At 52.5% G+C, this 9,573-nt stretch overlaps 1 pseudogene; it reads right to left on the bottom strand.

The window, feature by feature from the left end:
* Positions 1–343: 343 nt before the first annotated feature.
* Positions 344–7,821, bottom strand: LOC106723250 (annotated as a pseudogene).
* Between the last annotated feature and the right edge of the window lie 1,752 nt (positions 7,822–9,573).

Raw genomic sequence — 9,573 nt, 5'->3', positions numbered from 1 at the left:
AATGTCACTGTTTCCTTTAAGATCAATGGGGGTAGAAGAAGACAGGGCCCTCCTGGGAGAAGGGGAGGATGAGCAGTGCCCAGGGCAGAGGGCGAGGAGAAGGTGTCAATGGATCCCAGGACAGGGCAGAGCCAATTTGGATAGTGATGTGAAGGAGGCAGAAAGGAAGAGTTTGGGACCTTGTCAACAACAGCTTGCGATTCTGTACCCACACGTCTCATACGGCCCCTGACAGGTCTGAGCAACATGAATCACAAACTCCTCGGCCGCTGCATGCCCCAGAGCCAGGATCACCAAGCTCTGACCTCCACCTTGAAACTAAAAATGAGCAGAAAGCAGTGTGTGCTCTGGCAGACTGGTTTAGCTGTGGTTCCTTATACAAAGCTCCGCCCAAAAGCAGAAGTTTTACTAAGTAAAATAAAAATAAAAATATCGCTAAACACCTGGCTTGACTTGCCTCTTTTACATGTGGAGAAAGTCTCTCCCTCCCTGCCTCACCACCAACAACCCACAAATGCTGCCAAACCCACTGGGCCCCACAAGGGAGCCGGTTCACTGCACACAGCAACTCAGTCTGCAGCAGGAGATGTGCAAGTAACAGCCTGCACACGCCATGAGCAGCTTGGGGCATGAGCAGGGTTATGAGATATCCTCTCACCGAAAGAATTTGTTGCCTCGACGCTGCACATGAGATCCCAAGTGCCTGCAGTTTAAATTCCTGCCAAATCATGCCCTTTGGAGGTTCCTTCTTTGTGAGCCTACGGGGACCCTGCAAGGGTCCCCTGCATTCCCCGTCTTCAAAGTTTTCAAGGGGATTCTCCAGCTGGGATTTTTTTATCCAGTTCATTTGCTGCTGCTTTTATGTCATCTCCCAGATGACATGTGCCTGAGGTAGCCTTTCTCTGATGGGTCCAAGAGCCAGGAAGAGGAGTGGGCTGGCAGGCCCACGTTAGTCACTCACTGCATTTGGGTTCCTCGGCTGGTCTGCTGCAGAGCCAGAGTCCTTGCTTGGTGCAGCTGGAGCTGGCAATATCGTTGTCATTCATGTAAGCACAGAGTCCTTCATTCAGTATAATAAACCTGCCACAGCAACAAACTCAGTCAGCAGAAGCAGTGGGACAGCAGGGACTGGTGGGGAGACTCTGGCCCTTCAGACCCTTCTACCCCATTGAAGGATGGTGCACGGGAGCCACAAAGTCGTGTGTGCTGCCCCTGAAAGGTTATGTAACGTGGCCATGTCAGGCGCACACCAACAGGACTCCAACTCAAGCACACACACCAGAGCCCACCCACTGCCTGGCCAAGGCAGGGCCATGGTTTGTCTTGGGGCACCATGCACATAGCTTGCACACAGCTCCCTGGCACTGCCCTTCGACAGCTCAGATGAGCCCGGGGTGTCTGGGTTTAGATCCTAAAAAAACCTGCAGCAGAACCAGGAGTCTCAGCCCAGGCTCTGTGCTGCAAAGAGACCCCCTCTTCCAGCCTCTGGGCTACAGCTCGGACACAACTCACAGGTCTAAAAGGGACTCACCAGTGAGTGAAGTTGGTGCCATCGGCCCATTGCCAGGGCTGGCCTGGGTCCCTCCGGAGGCCAATCCAGTAGTCTGAGCGTCCTTTATAGCGCATTAGAAAGGCCTGTGTCAGAAAAACAAAGAGAGCAGACAGACATTACACAACTAAGCCACTGGCCTCTGACAGTCCGTGCTGATTCTCTGAGCGGGTACTCGACAGATGGTTCAGCCTGGGCCCGTTCTGCACTGAGAAGTGTCACTGCCTCTCGCGGTCCTAGCCCGCGCTCCCCCAGGAGGGCAGTGCAGGCCTGCTCCCCCCATCCACCTGGGTCATACCACAGGAACACTTCTTGGCACAATGACTTGGGATGTTGGCTCAGAAGGGTTTTTGCAACAAAAACATGTTTCCCTAGGAGCATCTTCACAGAGAGGAACACCACTTTCCTTGCAATGTTTCAGTTTTCCCCTGGGGAACTGTTTTGCTGTGTGTCAGCTCAGCACTAGCCCATGTGCAGCATCTGATCGGCTGTGCAGCCTCATGGATGTGGTAGTTCTGGTGCCTCCTGTCCCCAGACCCTCCTATGGGCCAGGCTCCCCGCCCAGGCTGTGTCTTTAGTGATGCATGAGAGTTTCCCTATTGGCTGAGGCACCACTGAGCACCATGGGCGCACTGCCCGACCACGGGAGCACATAGGAGAGAGCAAAGCAAAGAGGAACCAACACCCCTGCCGTCAGGAGGCACCAGGGCAGCCATTCAGTGCTGATGTGAAGTGATCTGTCATGGCTGGATACAGCCAAGCAGTTTTCTCTGGGAACATTCAAGAAAGGAAAAAAAAAATTCTGAATGAAGAGCAATTGCTGCATTTTCAGATGCATTTTGGGTCTTGTTGGGCTGAGCTGGCAGATGAGGCATTTCAGCTTCCTGCCCTGGGAAGGCAGTGGCAGAACATGGGATCTCCATCACGTGGAGCACACTGCTTCCTCTCAGCCCGGCCATCCTTTGAGTGCTGGCCTCAGGCCTCAGCTCTTTCCCACCCCGTCACATGCCTGCACTGTCTACAGCCCTCAAGGTTTTACTGTGGAGCTCACTGAATTTGTTACTTCCTTCAAGCCCCGGCTCTTGGCATCAGGCAGTTATGAAAGAGTTCCAGGTCTATTAAAAATATATGAAAAAGTGATTTAACCCCCACCAAAAACAGTACAGCAGCCCTACCTCTCTCCTGCCATCATGTGTAAGGCAAGGGCACAGGGGAGTGTGCCTGGAGCAGTGCAGAGCACCCCCGTTTCCCCAGCGCCAGGTGGAAGGTGCTGCACACTAGAGCTGCCCCAGGGGCCAACTGAGTTGGGCACAAAACACCCTTTGCCAACCGGCCCCGGGAAAGGCCTGTTGAGCGGTGGCACCCAGGACTTGCGTCCCTCACCATTTCCTTGTGTAAGGCAAGGGCACAGGGGAGTGTGCCTGGAGCAGTGCAGAGCACCCCCGTTTCCCCAGCGCCAGGTGGAAGGTGCTGCACACTAGAGCTGCCCCAGGGGCCAACTGAGTTGGGCACAAAACACCCTTTGCCAACCGGCCCCGGGAAAGGCCTGTTGAGCGGTGGCACCCAGGACTTGCGTCCCTCACCATTTCCTTGTCATTGTCAATCCTGGCCAGGGAGGCACCGAGAGAGGAGCAGTTGCTCTGGCTGGAGTCCCAGCTCCCCTTGGCCTCAGAGACATCTCCCCAGGTACTCGATCCAGCCAGCAGGACAGGACAGCACGGGGATGGCAGGAGCAGCTGGATGCTGTTCAGGCCTCTTTGCTGGGGACAGAAAAAGAACAGGGTGAGATATTTGCCCTTCTGTAACCAGGAAACAAGCCCTCAGTGGCGACATAGTGCAGATCCCCCCTCTGAACACTGACACGCTGCACTACGAGTCCCTGGGCTCATTCCTGGGAGGCCTCCCTCCCTCGCCAACCCACAGGGCTAGCACTGCCTGTAGCTCCCAAGGGGACAGCCTCAAATCGAGACCCATGTTTCCAACCCCACCCTCCTTGGCAGGAGCTGCAGTTTGGTGCCTGCATGCGAGGTGCCCGACTGAACCTGCACATCTGCTCAGAGGGTCCTGTGCCTGTGTCAGCACCATGGGGGCAGAGAACAGGGGCGCAATGCAGGGCTGGCACAGAGCTCCTCTCCAAACACCTCACTGCAGGGAGCCCCAAGAGGATCAAACAACCGGTCACATCAACCCGCCACCGTGGGATGCTGCAACTGCCCTGTACCTGCAGGAGCAGCATCCTGCCTCAGGCTGGTCAGCAAGCTTTAAGAACGAAGGCTGACATCATGTCCCTCACTTGGGCAATGCTTCTGAGCAAGCGTCTGGCTGTTTCTCCTGGCCACCACTATGTGTGCAGATCCCCTCAGGGCTCCAGGGGTCCCCTCCCCGCAAAACCCGGCCAATCTCCAGGCTTAGTAGGCCAGATAAAAATCACTCTGCAGGCTGGATGCAGCCTGCAGGCCATGGGCTACCAACCCACACTCTACAACATCCAGGTGAAGCACGCACCGTGCAACCACAGCTCCAGCGTCTCCAGCCTTCCTGGATGCAGGATGGAGTTTAGTGAGTTTATGGAAGGGAGGAGATGGCACAGCCACCAAGGGCCCAGTGACCCCCGCTACTGCATCCGAACTCTAGCTCAGATGACTGTATTTCCCCAGGTCTCAAAATAGGACAACCTGACAATGCCAGATCTGACTGCTGAGGAAGAGATAAGTTGTGGGAGTGAGGGGCACAGGGAAAAGCATCCGTGTGACAGACACAGGTCTGAATTAGGTGGGGTCAGTGCAGGCTCTTCACTCACCTGAGTGTGCGATGAGGGGAATTACAAGACAGAGATTGAGAGCCACACTCAGAATCAGCAAGAGATATATCCATGGCGAGACCGTGGCCGGGCAGCCTGAAAGAAAAATAACTAGGAACTGTGCATGATGTCTCTGCACCAGAAGGAGAATGGACTTAATTATACTGGGAGAAGGAACAGCAGGACCTGAAGGCGAAGGTAGGGGCACTTGTGGGAGGGAAAGGTGTGAACTTTTGCTAGAAAACATTTAAAAGAATTAAAATAATTTCAAATGGAAAAGCAATCATGCCACTGTCCTTAACAGCAGAAATCTTTGGTTCCTAGTTTTCAATGACTCTGTCCCTGCTCCCTTAGGAGCAATTAGTCAAAGACCAGTTGCAGTGGGAGACGGTAAGGATGGGACATCTGGGGACAAAATCCACAGGCCAACTCCTTCACTGGACCCTGCTTCTGTGCATGAAGCAGCCACTACTAGAGGAGGAGGAGGCCTATGCTGTGCTCCTGGTCCTGACACCTGGGCAGGGGGAAAGCAGAACATCGCAGGACAGGGCTGTACCTTGAGGAGACTTTGTGCTTCTCTCTCCACCCTGCAAAGGCATGGTCACATGAGTCTGTCCTTCTCCTTTCTGAGAGTCTTCCTGGAAATATATAGGCTCAGCCTTGACACAGGATCCATTCTCCCTCTTTTTTTCCACTGCATAAGGCATCAAATCCCAGTATCCGGGCATGGTGACCTGATGCACTCAACTGTAGCTAATTCACCTGGGCTTGGTAGTATGGGCAGAGCCCTTGCAAGACAATTTCAAAGCCACTCACTCGATTGTGGCTCAGGCACGGCTCAGCTACGTGGGGTGATTCGATAAAACACTTTTCAAATACAATTTGTACTTGTGTTTTACCCAGCCACACCCACCCACTGAGCTGTGTCTGGGTTGCATTCGAATGAATGGATTCAAAACTATCCTGGGCACTGCTCGGAGCTCCAGAGCCAACAGGGTCTTAGCAAGTGCTACCACTGTCCAACCCGGCTGGCTGCAGCAACTTCACTCCGTTCTCTTCTGCCGCAGTCCCCTGGCTGGTCTGTACCAGAGGAGTTACCTGTGGGGAGAGAGAGCACGTGTACTCAGGGTCACTGCACCTGAGCTTCGGGTAGGTGGTTTAATTGCCTGTTAGGGCACTTCATGGAGCAGCAGGGGCACCCCTCCCAGCTACATGCCCCTGCTGCCAAAGCAGCAATGAGGACAGAGCAGAGCCCCAGACCACACCTGGCCCAGCCCCACCTGAAGGCAGCCAGGATTACCAACCCCACATTAGGCAGGGATGGCCTTGGGGACACACTGACATAACACTGCTGCTCCTGTACCTGTGTGACAACCTCTCAGTGGATGCATCTACACATGGAGTAAGTGCACAAGAATAAACTACAGAGCTTATTGCTCCAGAGTTTTTGGTTCCCGCATGTGCCATCTGAACATGTGCCTGGGAGCAATTAACCCCAGAGCGCTCAGCCATACAGTTTAGTCATGCACCGCAAGTGGAGCCCAGTCAGAGCAACCCCACCTGGGAGAGGCTCCAGAGGAGGCGGGTGCAGCCTGCCAGCCTAGGGCTGCTCCAACCTGGTTTCACACGCTGCAGAGGGGGTGCCTGGGGCATGAGGGTGCTTCACTGTGGGGCTAGCCTGTAGCTAACTCCCACTGAAGCACTCTTGTGCCCCATCCAGCTGGATCAGGGTCTACATGTGCGCTGCTGCTGCTCACAAGAAGACTCTGCAGCAGGGCAGTGCTTGTAACTACATGTACTATCCTGCCGTGGGGTTTTCAGTTTCCTGCACCCTCACAGGGGTGCACATGTAGATGCTGAGACATTTACTGCAGAGCTAATTAATCAGTTAAACAGTAAACATTAGGGCTGTGCAAAGCTTCAGACCACGATATGGATTCAGAAAAGATATAGATGATTCAGAGGCCAAATCTGCGAGTCCGAATCAAATCACTAGCTGCTTTCGATTCAGAAAACATTCGGCAGTTCAGAGGGCTGTCTGCATGGGGAAACAGAAACTTAGAAGAGGAAGGGGGGAGGGGGGGAGGAGGTAGACTGACATTTCTAAGTGGCCAGCAAGCATGATTTCTCTCTGACTGCCCTTCCAATTACAGTGTCTGGAGGGTGGGACATAGAAACTGCATAAAAGCTTCTGTCCGCAGGCTTGCTGTGCCTTTTCTGAGCTGGTTCTGAGTGAGCAACAGCATCAGAAAGGCACTGTGCTGCATGGTTTGTTTCATAGTCAGTCGGTTGCAACTTGTCTGCTCCTTTTTGTTCTTAGAAAGGATGGGCTTGGGCTTGGCATCTCTTACTTAATACTATCCAATTAATTTCTTTCAATTTATATCCCCCCCTCTTTTTTTTTTCCAAATTTGAAAACAGAAAGCTCAGAGTGATCCATCACTGTGCAGGGAGGCACACAGATGGCATGCACACACACACTTATAATATACATACATAGAAGAGGAAAAATCAGATATTCATAGGAGAAGAGAGTCAGATTATATATAGTAGTTATTAATATTATTATAGTTAGTTTACACATAGACTGAAGACAACACAGAAGTCAGATTCAGATTGAGCCTAACACAGAACTCAGGGTCTTAGAAGAAGGAAATACATCCTTTTAGGTACACATCACAACACAGAAATAGAACAAGAAGTACAGTAGTAGTCACACATCCACATTAATAGAGCAGCACAGAAGACACCATATATAGTTATTAATAATCAAAGAGGAGTCCAGTGCGTGCACACAACACAGAGGGAATAAAACACACAACACAAAAGGAGCATCTCGCACACACACACACCTTTTGCAGCACAGGAAAAATTAATATGAAGCGTGCTGGAAAGGCAGGTGCCAGGTCTTCTGGCAGGATAGGGAGAGGGGGTAGGGGGAGAGCCAGAGCTGCAAGTCCCCCTCCACCCCCCAAACATAGACACATTCTCTTCCCAAGCAACCATGATGCTTTTGCTGTCAGTGGAAGCAAGGAAATGGGAACAGTGTCTGCACCTGATGTCCCTGCACCTGCACCACCTCCCCCAAGTCCAGAAATAGGCACCAGCAGTGGTGCGATCAGTCAGGCCTTTGGTGGGCTCTCCTCCTAGCTGGGGTGCTAGATGAGTCTCACATGGCAAGGGAGATCATGGGGGCCATGAACCTCATGGTACAGGGGTGGCTCGTTGGGCAGCCAAGCTCACCCGTGGGTTCATGGTCACCGACAGTGAGGCCAACGTGGTGAAGGCTCTCCATGATGTCAACTTTGTCAATTCTCCGCTGTGTGGCACACAGGCTATACCTCATAGTCAGGGATGCCTTGGAGGGAGACAGGGCTGCTGGTGATGGCGCCACCACCACGACTGCTACAAGCCAGGCGATTTCAAAATGCAGGAAGGCGGCGGGCTACTTCCACTGAAGCATCAAGGTGGGAGCAGGAAGGCGGTGGGCTACTTCCACTGCAGCATCAAGATGGGGCAAGATGCTGAGGGAGAAACAGGCAGAGCTCAGCATCCCACAGCACAAAATCATGCCAGATGTGGAGACTCAGTGGACCTCCACATACCTGATGCTCAAAAGGCTGGTGGAGCAACAAAAGGCCATCCATGAGATGGCCTTGCTTGGGGAGATCGGGATCAGCGGCCCCCTGAACAGAGCTGAGTGGGGTACCATCTCCCAGATCTTGGTGGTCCTCAAACCCTTCCTCAATGCCATGAGACCCTTAGCACTGGCAATGCCCTCCTCAGCCAGGTGATCCCCCTACTGAGGGAACTGGAGAACCAAATGGAGAAGTTCCAGGGGATCACTGTTCCTGGCTGGGGCAGGCCGCTGTCACTGGGAGGGGAAGTACAGCAGGTACTTCCTCAGCCTGGCAAAAAAAATATATCTTAGGAAGCTTTCAGGTTGAAAAACCCATTAAGTATTCTTTTTTTTTTTCATAATAAACATATAGACATAAAAGCACAAGGTAAGCCATCGCACACCATGAATACACAACCCAACATTTTTACTGCTTGCTGTCAATTCCTTTCTAAAGAGTTTTATAGAGCAGTCAGTCAGTCACTAAGTTATTTTACTTGTTGTCATGTAAAGTGGTGGACCAGACTGAGGCTATAGGGGAGGAGGAGACCACACTGGGCACACTACCATGTTGTGTAGAGGTCCCAGTGCCAGTGAGGGTGCACCTTAACACACACAGTGTCACCCACCCACGTCACAAGTTTTGCCTGTTAGCAGCCAGAGGTGCAGGGCCCCAGAACCCCCACCCATGCACCTCTCTCTTTGACAGCTGGCCGGCTTTGTGGCCACAGCAGGGCCCAGCAGGCCTGCAGTTTTCTCCCCACTGCGCCTTAACACACACACAGGGTCACCCATGTCATGAGTTCTGCTTGTCAGCAGCTTGAGGTGCAGTTTCCCACAAACCCCTACACCCATTTCCTTGAAACTTTGCAGGCTTCCTGCTTTCAGCAGAGGCTACTACCCCTGCAAGTTTCATCTCACACAAAACAAAAAAGTTATAGGTATTTCATTGATTCCCCATCATACCTTATGGCCGAATAGAAGCAGAAAACCAATTTGGAGTTTCGAATTGAATCACTAGCATCCGAATCCAAACCTGGCCAAATCTGAACCCAAATCTAATAGTTCCCTATTCACACAGACCTAGTAAATGTGCCCAGTGGTGTTTATTTAAATGCCCCCATTGGTATACAAGGTCAGATTGTAGAGTATTGCATCTCTCATCTGTATATCCCCATTGGTACACATGGGGCAAGGGAGGGAACAACTCTTTTCAACTTGATATCATCACACGTTTTAACTGCTTTTAACAGTTTGAGGACAAGCGGCCTGGGGAGACAGTCTTGCATGCACCGGCCCTGCCTTCTAAGAGTGTGAAGTTCATACGGGGACAGATGATGAACGGGAAATTTGGGTCAAAGTTGCCAAAGGCCACCACGCACCATGACTTGTGCAGTGAGGGGGGACCCTCAGCTCAGGGATCAGAGGAAAAGGAAAGGGCAAGTCTTGGTTGTTGTGTTTTATTTCACCATTCAGCCACGAAGAGAGAAATGCTGTTAATGGGCAAATCTCTCCAGTGGGTTCAGGCTGCCGCCCGGGGAAAGCTGCAGCAGTGCGGGAGCTGTCCCGGCGGAGGCTCGGTGCCGCCCGCGCCTCGGCGCTGCA

Source organism: Alligator sinensis, unplaced genomic scaffold (assembly GCF_000455745.1).
Source record: "Alligator sinensis unplaced genomic scaffold, ASM45574v1 scaffold1275_1, whole genome shotgun sequence".
In the NCBI taxonomy this organism is placed as follows: Eukaryota; Metazoa; Chordata; order Crocodylia; family Alligatoridae; genus Alligator; species Alligator sinensis.
This window is presented reverse-complemented; position numbering and strand designations above follow the sequence as displayed.